At 37.5% G+C, this 16,860-nt stretch overlaps 1 long non-coding RNA gene across 10 annotated transcripts in view; it reads right to left on the bottom strand.

The window, feature by feature from the left end:
* The window catches only part of LOC141950292 (uncharacterized), a 304,169-nt gene that overhangs the window by 262,272 nt on the left and 25,037 nt on the right, over positions 1-16,860 (bottom strand). The window contains exon 5 of one of the 10 annotated variants that reach the window (XR_012630981.1): positions 13,241-13,348. The exons of the other annotated variants lie outside the window; for them this stretch is intronic. This is a non-coding gene — a long non-coding RNA (uncharacterized LOC141950292). The remainder of the gene's footprint in view (positions 1-13,240; positions 13,349-16,860) is intronic. 10 annotated transcript variants of the gene reach the window in all.

Below are 16,860 nucleotides of genomic sequence, written 5' to 3'. Positions count from 1 at the left end.
GTATTTTAAAATAGACAAGAAATCAAGAAAAACAGAATACTGAAATATCCCCCTGTAACAAATAGAAAGCATGTAGATGTTCTAATTACTGCATTGCAGAAGATGAAGCTGGTTAAACTAGGAACATGACTGGAAATGTGAAATATCAGAAAGATCTTTCTTCAGAGATAGAAATAGCAGCTACAATAATCAGGAATGATTGTAAGTCTTATGAGGACATTTTGGATGGGAAACATGGAAAACAACAGATAAAAATAGCAAGGCATGCCTTGATGCACTGGTTATGCTATAGTTATGCATGTAACTTTCTTCAGTGGAGAAAAAAAAAAATTCTTGATTACTGAATCCTTTGAAAGCAAATTGTCACTTTTTTCCGCATTCATTTATACCTCAGTCCTGCAGCTGGAGCTGCATGAAGAGGCATTTATCCTTTTTTTACTATACCTTTAAGTAGGAGATTTAATTTCAGTGGAAAATATGTCAACCTTACTACCTACCACATTTATGCAACAGCTCAAGAAATATTCTTTCTAAGGATAGAAGCATAAGTCTGATTTTTTGATAGAATTTGTCAAAAGCCTACTGTTGTCTCACTGTAACTGAAAGCAGCCTGGAAAGTGAAAAAAATAGTCCTACTTTTCAAAAACAGAAGTAGTTACAGAAAAGTAAAAAGAGATTATGAACCTAATACTAAAAACATTGAGCACATGTTAAATTCCAGGCGCTACGAATAGCCCATCATTTTTGTGTGGCTACTTAAGTAGCTACAACACAGCAAGTATGGCTTAAGAATCACAAAAACATATTAAAAACAAAGGACATTTCTTTTTCATTGTTTTAAAGCAACATAGTTCCATTTTGTGGTGGTTTGACCTTGGCTAAATGCCAGGTACCCACCAAGTCGCTCTATCACTTCCCCCCCTTTCCCCTTTTTTTCTCAATAGGGCAAAGAAGGGAAAGAAAATAAGATAGGAAAACAAAACAACCCTTGTGGGTAAAACAACAGCAGTTTTAATATAAGCAAAGCGAAGCAAAGGTCTGCGCACAGAAGCAAAAAAAAGAAAACAGATTTATTCTCTACTTCCCATGAACAGGCGATGTCGGGCCTTCTCAGGAAGCAGGGCTCCAATACACGTAGTGGTTGCCTCGGAGGACCAAGGGTGACCCCACCCCCTTCCTCCTTTCTCCCAGCTTTATACTGAGCAGAAGTCATATGGTATGGAATATCCCTTTGGTCAGTTCAGGTCAGCTGTCCTGGTTGTGTCCCCTCCCAAGATCTTGCCCACCCCATCCCAGTGAGGCGGGGGAAATGTCAGAAAGAGCCTTGGTGCTGTGTAAGCACTACTCAGCAGTAGCCACAACACCAGTGTGCTATCAACACCCTGCCAGCTCCCAACATAAAACACAGCACCATGAGGGCTGCTACAGGGGAAAACCAATTCTGGCTCAGCCAGACCCGGTACACATTTAAATCCCTAAAGCTGTGAATGCTACAAGAGTTGAAATGAGAATTTGACATATTTAGACGTAAAGGCAGTTGATTATGAAACCACCATTTACACATGCTACCTTACCACACTGGGAAAAATTACACAAACAGGGTGCTGATGCCACCTGAGTAGCCAAAGAGTCACTTCAGATTAAACAGGCTTCAAGCTACAAGCAATGATAACCAGTTCTTGAACACAGGACACTGAATCAACAGCCATTCCTATGAAGTCAACGTTGTGAGTGAAACATGAACAGAGCAACACCACACTAGGAATGACTTGCATAGGCAGCATAGAGCAAGGGACTAGAGTCTCCTAAATCAACAGAACAAGAAGAGATCAGAAAGGCTAAGGGGTAGAAAAGGATGTTTCTGGTCCTCAAATCTCTCGTAGCAACAGAAGAATAAAAAGGTTTCCTCTGGTCCAAATTCTGAAGTAAGCAAAGGGAGGAAAGATTGCTGTGTTTGCACCAAACTTCCATCAGCCTGGGCTGAGTTTTTATATATCCAGTGGTTTGTCAGTAAAAGCTGACAAAAAAATTGAAAGAATAACTACATGGGACAGAGGGCAGCAAGTTAAAATTAAAGAAAGAGTTGTGTAACCAGATTTAAAGAATTTTATATTAAAAGACAAAAGGAATTTAATTTCACAGTGCAAAGTACACCACCTAGGGATGAACCAAAAGAAGGAACTATATATTAAATAAGACAACTGTACTGCAAAGTTGGTAAAAAGAACAAATGAGGCTCCCTGAAGGCAATTCCATGAAGTTACCAGCTCACACCCGCAATATGAGAAGGAAAAATGGGTACAAAGATTTATTGCCCACACAGAAAAACAGTCACAAGGTATGATGCAACACTCAAGACAGGTTTATGTTACTGATAAAACAAATTCTGGGTGAGTATGATCTGTGTATCCTTACTCAAGCTTCTGAAGCTTTGAGGGACAAGCAGTCATAAATTCAGAGCTCTAGGTTTCCACAGTACCTCACGTGGCATGACACACAAATCTGAACAGAGACCCTATAACTATTCACCACAAAAACAGGAGGAAGGAGAACTTCTCAAGTATCCCTCCTTTCTCTTAATTATTTTCTCTGTGCCAGAAATGTGGCCTGAAACACTGTGAATAGCACTATGCAGAAAGTCATTGTGTTTTACTTGTCAAAACAGCTTCAGAGGGAATGCAAATCAGACTTACTCTTTTACAGCAAGAATTCCACTGGAACTATAATTAAATACAGAAGAAGCAAGATAAATCTGCCACTGGTACCAGGGAAAGCTCAAAAACCTCCACAAAAATAACAACAAAACATAAAAGAGGACACAAGCCTTCTAACAATGGAACAGTCTTTAAATGGACTGGGAAATATGTTCAATTTGCTGTAAATTATAGCCCTGATAGTATAGTGCACATTAAGTAACAACATTGAGTGGCTGCTATAACAGGCATAAATTCTCCAGAAGTGCCCAATACTACAGCACTGCCAATCAAAGTGAGTGTCTCTGAGGCACTCTGGAAAATACCATGACAGGAATAGTCACTGCAGAGTGCTTGTGCTGAAACAAAACCAAATTAATTCAAATAGGCATAAAGAGCCTTGATCTGCTGTGTTTGCCTTACAATTAACAGTCCAGGTTAATCCATTCTGTGAGGATCGTAAAGGCGTTGAGAAGTTTTGGCACGTTGGGATGGGGAGTTGGGTCTTTTGTCATTGTTTTAGAGTTTTGTTTTATTTTATTGAGGTTTTTTTATATATGTATTGCAGCAGCATCTAGAAGCATCATTAGAGCTTACAGCTCCATTAGACTAGCAGAGCAAAACACTCAAGAAGAAATACTTCGACGCAGAGTTGATTTAAATGGGAGGGGAGGTAACTCCTGTGAAAAATGTCATAAAAGCAGTTCCAAAAAATAGTCACAATTTGTCTTCAAAAGATTTCAGATCCTTATATAAAAGTTACAGGTTTCATTTCATTTCTGGCCTAAACACATGACAGACCAGACAACTTCTGCAAAATATTTCAATTATGCTGAAAACACTTTTTTTTTTTAAAGTTCTATGCTTAAGTCACTACGCAGACAATTCATAATCTCATTTAACACAAGATATAATTAGAGACCAGAACCAACAGTAAGCAGGCACACAGAAATTGATAGCATAACTATTGCAAGTACCAGTTAAGTTGGTACTTAATCATCTTTTGCAGCATCTGTATGTTAATACTTGCCTTGTTGCAGCCTAGGTTTCCCTTAAACTGCCAGTTTACAGTCTCTCAAGGACTGGTTATTTCTAACCTCAAACCCCATTCTTACATCTTTTACTCAAGCTAACTAATCACACATACTAATACTTGTGGATTTGTACAATAGGATAAAACACATTAGCAAAACAGAGATTGAACATCAGTTCTAAATCCAAAACCTTATTTGGACCTGAAGCTTATAGAGAAAGCAACTAAAAGTCTAAATGTTAATCACTCTTTTCGTACAAGCTTTTGAGAAACCTATGTGGTAAGGAATTGAAGTACTCTGTATTATATTCCACCATTGAAATGAGTGCATAAAATGCTCTAAATTTTTTAAAAGAAGGTCCATGCTGCAATCAAAAGTTTTGTGATTCAAAAGATCTAAGGCCAAAAGCTCCAAAGACTAAACAGTATGCCTAATTTTATCCTCTGTACTAACACAGTGCTCTGCATAATCGAACAAAAACATGTAATATTGAAGAATATTGATAGACTAAATTCTTTATATTCAGCCTATTAACTCAGCCATTGTCCACCAGAGAGAATATACAGTATATTGTATCAGAAAAAGGTGAAAGTGTCTTCCATTAACCTGTATGTATGTGGGAATATTTCTCTTAGAATTTAAATCGTTTTAACGTATTTCAAATTGTGCCAGAGGCCAGCTGCACAAAAAAATTGTATAAAATTGCCAGCTCACCAATGACATCTATTCTTTACAAACCTTCCATCAGGGCCTTGAGTGCACCAACAGCCTGTAAATGCCCTGACCTGGGACCTGCACTCACACAGCCACTGCCCAAGGGCCCAGGGACCTTGCTGTGGTCAACAAGGGCAGCATCCTGCCTGTGCTGTCGTCACTCTAGGCTCCTGGCTCACTCTCCCTCATGGGACAGCCCACACCTCTCTGCTCTAAGACACAGGTTCTCTGAAATGTAACATGTCCTTAGGAAGGGTGAAGGTGGGGGGAGTGCTGCCCATCTACTTGATCTCAGTGGGCAAGATGTCAATTAAAAGCTCTTAACAGGATTCCCTCTTTCACTGCTACAACAATTTCCTTTCCCTAGAATTAAAAATTTAAGTCTGCCTTCCCCTTCCAATTAACTTGCCAGCTCCTTGTCGCATCCTTCACTTAAAAACATTAAAGATAACAGGTTGGAAACAACTGGAATAAAAGCAGAGAACACAGTCAGTGACCAAGGCCTGCCAGAGGCAACACTGAGCCAGACACCTGGTTCCCAAAGATGAAGAGTGGTGCACCTGCACCTCTGCTGACTGTGGCAACGATGAGGCATCATCAAGAGGGAGCACTGGCCTTCGCTCACACCCAACACGGCAGCATAATGAAACTAATTAAATAAGAGCAAAATATCTGGGAAAGAATTAGATACTTCATTGATTTCATGACAAGTGATAACACTGAAAATCCAAATTACTAGTTGAATTTGGTTCAAGTGTCAGGTAGAACGCCCTTTACCTCACAACAAGGACTACCAGAAATTTCTTCAGACTGAAACTCTTAGAAATTTACAGAATACATTGCTACGCTACCCTGTGAACACACCAGTGAAAATATTTTATTTTACAGACCCATTCATACATAACTCCAGAGTACAAAGCAGTAACGTTTAGAGAATTTAAGCATTTTAATAAGCAAAATTCAGAGAAGAATGAGACAAAGATCTCAGTACAGGATTAAACCCATCTTTAAAAAAGGAAGGTGAGACGACAGCACTATCAGTATATAACAGCTTAATTTCTATCATCTCCTTTCTTATCACATTCAGTACCTAAATCACTTCATGTTTGCTTAATAACATCTTATTGTTACTCAAATTACCATCAAATCGTGTTCCTGAATTAAGGCATTGATTTTTTTTTTTTTTTAATTATCCCCAAGCATAAAAAAGTAACTACTGAAAGGTAATATGTGCTGAGTCTCCAGAGACCTGACACAGCTGGTCCCTCTGACATTGTACTCTCTCAGCCATTCAACTGTCATGATAATTCTCAAGGTTTATACGATTAAAATATTGATATCACCATTTTCCTGCTAATTATTTTACTAAAAAGATAAAATTGAGGAAATCAACCACGGATTAGGATGCTTTTACTGTGCAGAACACATACCACTCCACAGGATTGTGATGGTGAGAAATAGAGAGTTTAAGACATTATTTTTCATTCCATCATGGAATGCTAGAATTTGGTAATTAGTGTTTGGATAAGGCCTTTATCTTTCAAGTATTTTTTTCCCTCCTGTTTCATCACTCAGGAAATAATTTCATCTTCTGAGATGTAACCAAAATAGAAATGGTAAAAGTGACAGAAATATAACTTTGCTGCAGAGCTAAGTGGGGAGGGGAAAGAACAAACTATCAGAAAGAAAGCCTACTTTTTGAAATTAGTATCTGCTTTTCTGGAGGGTTCTTTCACCAGACATCAAGCTGTTTCGATTTTGTTGTTTGGTCTGAAAGTTTCTTCCACTGCAATTTCCCCTTTTAGACCCATTTTTAAAAAAATCCAATATTAAACAGAAAGCAAACTAATTGCTTGATAATGACCTTTTAAATGCCCAGATTAACCTTAATGGCTTTAAATGGAATTTTAATGAGTTATTCTGAGTATAACTAATTATTTGCTATTTATACACATAGACATGGACAGGGTATTTTTGATTAAATGAAATTTTAGCATAAGATGTTGTTTTAAGCTGCATTCTTTGCACAGAGATATACCATAGGAGAGGAATACATATGTACATATTCACATATACTTGCGTTCTGGCTCGATAAGCCTGTCTAATTGGCATGGTTTGAAATAGAAGATCCATATTCAAGTTCATGCTCTGCCTGACTCTGGGTAATGCAGGATAAACTGTTCTGAACCAAGAGGAAGAGATATTTAAGTCTTTATCTCCCACATCTCATGCTAGTGCTCTATGCATGATACACATATTGGTGATAGACACATGCATACTTCCCAAAATCAAAAAGCTGAAATTCTAACAACTCAATTTCAGGAGAATGGTCAAAACATTTCACACTATTCTGGCATGAAAGAGAAAAACAACTTGAAACAGCAGGAGTTCCTGAAAAATAGGTGTATGATGTATATATTTGAACAAGCGCCTTACTATGAAAAATCCATTTTATCTTCTTGAGGAAGGAGGTAAGCAAGCCACAGTTGCCAAAGTGCTAACTTATTTAGCCTCTCAGTCAACTGACACAGTGAAGAAATGTTTTTTTGCTTTGATATGGTTTTGTTTTTTTTAAAGGGATAGTCAAGCAATGCTTCTTTTACAACTCTGAATTCCAATCTGCAATTCCTAGGGTATAAAGATTGAGGCAAGAGAATACTACTAATAAATTTTACAAAAGATAGGGAGGAGAAGGAGAAGAGATAGCATTAAAAGTTGTCTTACAAGCCTGGGAAAGAGCTGAAGAACAGTAGATGTTTTGAAAAACTGTCTTCCTTCACAGGTCTACAAAACCAACTCTGATATGTGCTATATCATAGCATAAACTTGGACAGAAGTACTAGTACACTTGAGTTTGAGCTTGATCATTTATGCATCTTCCAGACTGAACTGTCAGATGAACTTCATCCATCTCCATTTCAGCTACTCTAAAACTACATTTCAAAATATTTTAAATAAGGTTGCATAAAACTGCCTTTAAATGAAAACACATCACCTAGTTATCACAGATCTTCAGAATATAATACCAAAAAAGTTACAGATAACCATTGAGTTCTACTCTCTTGGTCTTAATTTGGATTAATTCACTCATTTTTATTGTGCTTTTCTCATTAAAAAAAAAGTATATTTCAAGGTGTATGAACAGCCAAGATATACACATACAAACACTAAAAGATCTGAAATTTACTTAAAATATCTGTGAGAAAGTGAATTTTTCCCATTTGTTTCCTACATGATAAAAATAAAGGTTCTTACACACCAAAATAAACTAGAAGTTTTTAAGCCACATTCAGGAACATTAGTAAATAGCTGTTACTTATTTATCAGGAAGATAGACTGAACAAACAAACAAACAAAGGATTATCTTACAGGCTTTCAGAAAATTGATATCAAAACCAGTAATCTAGGGCTAAACACCATGTTTTCTGGCAAACCAGACAGTTGCTTCAATCAAAAGAACATGCTGCTTTGCCTTTCTGGCAAACGTCACTTCCTTGTATTTTCTAACAATGAAGAAACCAAAAATGGTAGTCAGCCACAGTCATTCATACCCTTACCTCTTCAAAGCTCTTTGTTGAAATTATTTACAAAAATATTGGGGGGGGGGGGGGGGGAATGTAAGTGTATTTTAGATAAAAAGTAAAATCTTTTGAGTCAGATATACTACCATGATGTCTAACAGGTATATCACACTTTGCTAAAACCATTGGCCAAGTTCCCTGATCAATAGGACAATAGCTTTTATGGACTAGTCTCTTCTTCATTGTAAAACTTATTGCTACACAGAAGAATATAATAAAAACATAAGAAAATCATGCCCTCAAGACACAGTGGGAAAATGAGGACACTGAAGAACAGTTTTCATGAGTTAGTACACTGGAACAGCAGAATTCAAATATTCTAAGTTATGGTAAAAAAATAAGATACCACCACTATCAGATTCTTTTTTTCTTGGTCAATGTATCAAAACTTAGTTCTGCATGGAAACTTTTCAAACGAATTTCAGAATTCAATTCAGTTAAAATTAAAGATCCATTTATCCCAACAACAGTTAAATTGAAAATCTTTAGAGGAAAATTGTTATTAAAACCCAAAACTTCTGTTTCTGAAACTGAAGTCTTCCATTTTGGCTTGCTAAAGTGACCGAAGACATTTCAGCAATTTCAGTATTAGTGCAAGCTTTACCTCATTGCTGCACTACTCTTAACTCTTTGTTAAAGGAATTCAAATTCTTTCCACTTTGTGGGATTTCTTTTTTCAATATTCATATGAACAGTTTCAAAATCCCATGAATAGTTTCACTTTTTATCATTAGAATATATTCTGATGGAAATCTTACTTTTCTGATGTTACATAATGTTTTCTGGATACAAAAATGTATGGTTTGTTCATGTGACTAGCAATCTATTCACTCCTTTGTCATTTCATATTTATAAAATATGCTCCTGGGTAAACGAACTTTTTTCAATTTCCCACTGAAACATATGCAAATGTCAAACACAAAGCTCTGTTACAGTAGTTCTATTAAAATTCATGCATTGACTGAACAAAAGAACCAGACAAATTTTTGAAAGCTTTGTAAATCTGGTTCATACAGTTCTCTAGAGTTGAAAAAAAAATTTCTCATATCTTTAGGCAGAAAAGCAAGCTTAAGAGTCAACTTAAATGCATCCTTTACAATAAATGTCAGCAGAATTCCTCCAAGTAGCAGTACTTGCTACTACATTGCTCTGTCATACTTCTCAGACTTCAAAGATAAATTTACACTCAGAAGTTCACTGGACAAATGGGTGTACAGAAATTTTTTCTTCTTTTCAAATAATTAAAAGGTTGTAAAAGATTCTTGCCTTTGCCTGACTGACAAGTTCATGATCTACACTTCTCACACAGCAGACAGGCTGAAGAGAACGGAAGCTAACAGAAGATTTGAAGTATAAATCACCACCATTAAGGGTTTTTTCCAAACAAATATAGACATTCAAGTCATGAGGGGTTTGGCAAAGAGTGATGCATCTGTCATTTAAGCACATCATAACCCTTTTGTGGGTGATGTTGTGTGACACACGACAATATGGCATGCCTAAACGATAAAACATCAGCTCTTCACTGAACAAGTACACACTTATTGTCACCTTGGTAAGCCACAATCACTTCATATTTCTATCATAAAAGGAAGCAGAAAATTGGTGTGGTGTAAATAGAAAAACGTCCATGTGCATTATGTGCTTACAAGCAGAAAAGGGAAAATTAGCTGACCCTTGGGAGTAGAACCAAACTGCTTTACTTCACCCTCGTCTCTTTTCATCTTCTCATTTTACCCTCATACTTGGATTTCTCAGTATTATGCATTTCTTTTCTTTCCTCAATAGGAGGATCAGAGATAACACTCGTCCATTACTTGATGAGGTTGGTCACCTCACAAATAGCCATGTAGACAAAGCAGAGATGTTTAACACCTTTTTCACCCGTCTTTAACACCAGCTATGGGCCTTGGAACTCCCAGAGCCTTGTTTTGGAAGACCATGAGGATGATAAACTCTCAGCCAATTCTGAACTCATCTGAGACTTGCTGCTCCAGCTGGATGCACATAAATCTATGGGGCCCAATGGGATTCATCCCAGGGTACTGAAAGAGCTGGCTGATGCTATTGTGGGACCTCTCTCCATTATTTTTCAACCATCCTGGGAGTCCGGAGAGTTCCCAGATGACTGGAAGCTGGTAAACATTGTCCCAGTTTTCAAGAAAGGTGAGAAGGAAGACTCTAGTAATTACAGGCCTGTTAATCTCACTTCAGTGCCTGGTCAGATTATGGAGAACACTATTCTGGTAGTGAAAAACACTTGAGAGAACACAGTCACTGATCATAGTCAGCATGGGTTCACGAGGGGAAAGTCCTGCTCACCCAACTTAATTTTCGTTTATCACTAGGTCACCCATCTAGTTGAACAACAGAAGCCAATATATGTGGGGTTTTTTTGGATTTAGCAAAGCTTTTGCTAATGTCACTCACAGTATCCTGGACAACATGTCCAGCACACAGTTAGACAAAACCATAACATGCTGGGTGAGCAACTGGCTGACAGGTCAGGCTCAAAGAGTTATAGTAAATGGGGTTACATCAGGCTGGCAGCCAGTCACCAGTGGGGTTCCCCAGGGTTCAATTTTAGGGCCAGTGTTTTGCACTGGTTTTATAAGTGATCTGGATGCAGGAATCGAATGTACAGTAAGTTTGCCGATGATACTCAACTAGGAGGAGCTGTGGACTCCCTTGAGGGTAGAGAAGCCTTACAGAGAGATCCGCATAGACTAGAAAGCTGGGCAATCACCAACCATATGAAATTCAATAAGAGCAAGTGCAGGATTCTGCACCTGGGATGGGGTAATCCTGGTTTTACGTACAAACTGGAGGACAAGAGGCTGGAGAGCAGCCCCACAGAAAGAGACCTGGGGCTCTGGAAAGTTGAATACGAGTAAACACTGTGCCCTGGCAGCCAAATGGACCAACCGTGTCCTGGGGTGCACCAAGCACAGCACAGCTGGCCTGTCGAGGGAGGTGACTGTCCCACTCCACACTGCACCCGTGCGGCCCCACCTCAAGTCCCGGGTGCAGTTTTGGGCACCTCAACAGAAGGACATCAAACTGCGGAGTGTGTCCAGAGGAGGGTGACCAAGATGGTGGAAGGCCTCGAGGGCAAGACTTACGGCTGAGGTCACTTGGTTTGTTCAGTCTGGAGAAGAGAAGGCTGAGGAGCGACCTCATCACAGTCTACAACTTTGGCACGCGGGCAGCGGAGGGGGAGGTGCTGATCTCCTCTCTCTGGTGACCACCAACAGCACACGAGGAAATGGAATGAAGCTGCGTCAGGGGAAGTTCGGACTGGACATAGGAAAAAGTTCTTCACTGAGAGGGTGGTCAGTCACTGGCACAGGCTCCCCAGGGAAGTGGTCACGGCACCAAGCCTCTCAGAGTTCAAGGAGCATCTGGACGATGCTCTTAGCCATGTGATTTAGTTTTAGGTAGTCCTGCAAGGAGCAGGGAGGTGGACTCAACAATCCTTATGGGTTCCTTCCAACCCAAGGTATTCTATGATTCCTCCTCAAATTCTTTGACTCTTCCTATGTCTATTTTTTTGGAAGAAACACACCTGACTGTAGTTTAGAATATGAAAAGGTCTATTCCCCCCTTAAAATTCCTCCTGAAAGATGCTCATAGAAATTGTAAGCTAGAGGAAGAAGGTAGAAATACAGCAATTAAATTTCTCGGAACAGCAAACAACAAAACAGATGCTTTATGATTTTAACAGTAAACTGACTTTATGCATTACTGTTCTGAATAACTATATGCATGCACCAAATGATCAGCTACATAGTATGGCATAGTATGGTCTCAAAAAAATAATTAGTGGTAGGAAAGTAGAAAGTCACAGGTAGTTTCATAGAAACTCCCTAACCTTAAAGTGCAAGCAAAAAAAAATTGTGACACACCCAGATTCATGAGTTATCAGAAAAATAAATGCAGCATGATTCTTATGTTTACAGAACACCATTTGGTTATGTCATACAGTAAACTCTTAGTAAGCATTTAATAATGCAATTCCAAAATGAAATTTTCAGAAAAGAATATTTACTGTCCTGGATGAAAGTGGGTTAAATGTCAATTTGTTTGAAGTAAAACAAACCTATGACATCTGCAGTGTAAATGGAGCTAAGCTTCTTTCACTACATATCAGTAGTACTGTATCTAAATAGCTCAATTAATGGTAAATCAAATATCACAAAATAACTGGATAGGACAAATAAAATTCTGGAGTCAAAATACAAAGAAGTTACATTACTGGCCACGTTGGGATCTTGCTAGTCAAATTCCACTATCTCACAGTTGGAACATATCCCATGTTTGATAAACAAGCTTTGAGAACATGCGAAATAAAAAGATATGAAGTAGCCTGCTCCTGATTCAAGGTTTCTTCCTAACTGTCAAAGTTCACAACTGTGCATAGTCACTCAGAAATTAGCATATTCTAATACTATTAACTTCAAATACAATTTTACCTACTAGACAATTTTGGTTTTATAAAATATAATCCTTTGAATAGAGTTGTGCACCATTACATTAAAAAAAAATGCTTTCTACAATCCTAATACAAGGAAGGCCTGTTTTAAAACAAATTTCATGTGGATGGAGTACAGCTAGTGAGCAGAGGAGAAAGATACAGCTGACCTAAATCCTATGAGAACCTAGGTTCTCACTTACATAGAACCTGTATTTTCATTATAACTGGTACATCCTGATATCCTTGGTCTTCAACAGGACTGATTATGAGGCTGCAACATTCAGAACATATTTTTTTATTTGGAAGTAGAGCTGTTCTTTAGACAAACGTGTACTTGCCACCATGTCAGAGAGTACAGGCATAGGTGTTCTTACACAAATGGCTGACTGGGCCTTCTAGTTTCCTTTTCAGTAAAGGGACAGAAAAAAAAAAAAAAAAAAAAAAAAAAAAATCAAGCTTTTTCCATTTGCAATTCTTCCAAACAGAGGATATAGTATAACCTGAAATCAAAAAGCTGGATACTTCATACACTCAGAAAAAGTTGTAACTCTTGTGTACCAACATTTGCAGAACTGTCACCCTGCTACTTACCACAGAATTTCCATATAGCAAATACCAGTACAGAGTACTATTAATACCACTTTCAATTTCATGCTTAATTTATGAAATCTTCACTTAAATCTCCTTGTCAGAGAGTTAGAAATCCAAGACTGTGTTATTTTTTTAAATTTAAATTAAGCATACCTTTGGTAAGTGGATCAGAGGACTCTATGGGGTTTTGGGCTGGTTTTGGTTTGTTTTGTTTTTTTTAAAACACTCATTACTATCTTCTCACAGTCTGAGGAAGGGCATCTGAAAATCATGACATAGCAAAGATAAAAGCAATTCAACAGTAGCTGCAGAAGATTCCACACTAATTAAGAATAATTAAAGCATAAGTAGACTAAAATTATAAATACAATAAAAAGCTTACATAGAGAGGCTGTAAGAAGTATATTTTGCTGCTTGGTCTCAAATCAGAGTCCATGACCTTAAAAGAAGTTGCCACGTGTCCCACACAGGGCTCAAGAAGGATACAACAAACTTAAGTCAGCAGGAAAAGAGTAGCATTGCCAAAACCTAGTATAGACAAAACTTTTTTTTTTTTTAATAGACAATAATATGTCTGTAAATATCTTTTTCAGGTTTGATGGAAAGCATTTTCATTCACTATATTCATCCATAGCCTAGATCTCCCTTCCCTAGGAAAGGTACAGATTCCTTAAAGAGCTGACTGGCACATGTTCTACTCCTGTAAAACATTACTTGAGGAAAAGAAGTTTCTATTGTTCATGGGAGAGGCTAGCAGTCACCTATGAAATAAAAAGCTTGGTTTTGATTTTCTCTTCAAAATGAGGGAGCTCAAATCATGTCTCTCATTTTCCCAGAGAACATATTAACAAGCAAGCTGGAAGCTATTCTACAACATTCAGCTGAAGCTGCACTACCGTAAGGAAAATAATTCAAGACTTCTTGGGCCAGGTGGAAGGATCACATGTGAGAAGGCAACTCAGCATCTCATTAATGATTCTTACATTTGTTATTAGTGATAGAAACTTTACTGGAAGCCAGAACAAAACCTCAAAATATTCCTCTTGTCAGACAAATGCTCTGTTGAGTGAAATACAAAAATACCACACATTTTCTTGATGGCATAAATACAATTACATATGCCTTGAAGTCTACTCACCACATACTCACACAAAAGAGTAACAATTCCATTAGTTTCTAATCAAAAATTGGTCAAAATTGAGAAAGTTTTAGTTGTACTAGGGAACTTGCAATTACAAAAGCAAAACAAAAATGGACAACATGTGCCACCAGAAAGCACTTGCAAGCATTTTCAGCATTGCAATTTAAACGTGGATTTGAGAAAAATTAAATACCTAATCTTTTGGGAGCAGAAATAAGATTCAGGCTTTTACTCTAAGACACTGAACATGTATAAACACAAGACAGCCATCGAAAGACAAAAAGAGTGCAAAATCCAGAATGCTTCAATATGCTACATTCATCCACTATTAATCTTCTGACAGGAGTTTGGTGTTTTAAGGGATTAAAGGTCAAATAAGTTCTATAATGCTTAGCAGGAGCAGAGACAGATCAGTCAGGAAACATGCAAGTTACATTTCTGCCTTCCGTAGTCTCATTTTCAACATGCAATGCTACAAGGAAACAGGCATGGCATTTTTCCCCACGTCTACCCATTAAACACAATCCTCCCCCAATGTAAACTTAGCAGGGAGAAAGGTAGCACCAAGCTGACATCCTCAAGTGCTAAAGCATCTCATTTCTGCTTCCCTACTGCAGTTCCAGGCTTGAAATCATTCCATAATATTTGTTATCATCTGCTGGACAATGTTATTCCTTCTATGCCATAATGATGAAAAGTATTTTGAGGATAAGTTTTTGGAACATACAAAATAACCCTGTATTTGACAATCACAGCAATAGCTCTACATGGAGTGAAAATTAAACTATTCTCTCTACCCCTCACAGTTGGCAGCTGCAACACACTATAACCTTGCTCGTGGAATACCTACCTAACTGCAAACCAGAGAATTTCATGCCCTGTAAAAATAGCAGTATAAGATCATTGCTTGATATTAGACCAGTCTCTCTCCTAGAGAGACAATATAACAGGAAGTTCATTTAAAAATCTTGCCCAATTGAGTGTTCCTACCTCAGGTGATTAGATAACTGCCTGAGTAGTAAAGATGTCCAAGAGAGTAATCAAACAATTGGACTAACAAGGAGAAAAATATTAACATTGTTTAATGGAAAGTTAATTTAAAACCAGCTGTTATTTCAGCAAAAACTGTAAAGAATGGTGCACTGATACTATTAAATTAAAGGAAAATATTTGGCATTAAACATGCTCAAACTGTTCACATTGCTTGTCACAATAACATTCTTGATAAATAACTGAGTAAACCTGAGTCAAGCTCAGTCTACGGCCTCTGAAGAACTAGAGGCTCATTACCAGTATTATCTAAAACTAATTAGTAGTTGGTGATTGTAGCCTGCTGGCACTAGGAAGCTGATTAACATTCCTCAGAAACAAATAGGGCTGGGTTGGGGGAGAAGAGGAATATTTCCCTTCTGCTTCAGCCTCAAATACCAAAAAGGGAATTAAATAATTAACTATTTATACCTGTGCACGTTGCAGCTCACTTTCTGCCATTAATCTATAAAATGTGGTGGTACTGGATGTGCTTGAGGCATTTTCTTTGCCTGACATACATTGAGTTCTGAATATTTTGCCTGGTCAGAAGACAGAAATAGAAATCTTAAAGTGCAATTAAATATTTTATTACCATTGTTTAATTAAATAAATACTGGATTAACTTGTCAAAGCAGATTTCACTGGCACGCTAGAAGAACATTTTCATTTTTCTTCATGAAGAATGTAATCTATGCCTAAATAATGTGATGATTAGTATAATTACTTTAAATAGTACTGGGTGCATTTAGGGGAGAGATGGACCAATTACTGAGTATTCCATGGAAACCAGTTCCTTTCATTTCCCTAATAACATGTTCTATGTAACCATTTTAATTCTTTTAACTGAGGAATGTGTTCATTTAAAAATCCTAAACTGAAGTTTAGGTCTAACTTAAGTTCTGTATCAGAAGAAAGCCCTGCAGTGTGACATAAATCTCAGTGGACACACATAGATGTTAGTGGACACAGTAAGAGTCAGATTTGCAAGTAAACTTTCAAAAATTTAGATATCTGTATTAGAAATTTTTCCTTTTGCTACTACTGAGCCACCTTGTAAAATGTGTGTTATTATAAATAGTTTATACCCAACATAAATCCCTATCATAGTAAAAGATCAGATGAGCAGGACAAGGTGAAGTTTTACTTCTATCTCTGTTGGTTTCTATGTGGTGAGAAATACATATCTAGGTACATGTATCAATATACACAGATATACATGGATAAAGTATGGAGAGAAAACAGATCTGTTGACTCTTCTACAAACAAAGTAGAGTTTTTTTGAAAAATTTTTTTTTTGGTTAATATTCTGAACCACTAGATTTAATCCCTGTGACACAGCTGGGAGGAGTCAATGCCCAACTGCACACTGCATCAAGTGCATTACTGGCCTCCTATGGATGCAGATGTTCAGCTCTATCACTGTTCTTACGGCAGCTGAAATTCTTCTTTAGTTTAAATATTTTTCTTTGTTTGGAATAGGAGGATTTGAGATTATCCCTCTGCTTTTATGTGCCGGCAGAAAACTAGCATTCGTGAAGTCTTAAGTACACAAAAATATGCTACCTTAGCATTATAAAGTATACCTGGTTTTGACAAAAAA

Source organism: Strix uralensis, chromosome 15, assembly GCF_047716275.1.
Source record: "Strix uralensis isolate ZFMK-TIS-50842 chromosome 15, bStrUra1, whole genome shotgun sequence".
Taxonomy (NCBI): domain Eukaryota; kingdom Metazoa; phylum Chordata; class Aves; order Strigiformes; family Strigidae; genus Strix; species Strix uralensis.
The sequence above is the reverse complement of the archived record's forward strand: the minus strand, read 5'-3'. Positions and strand labels throughout refer to the sequence as shown.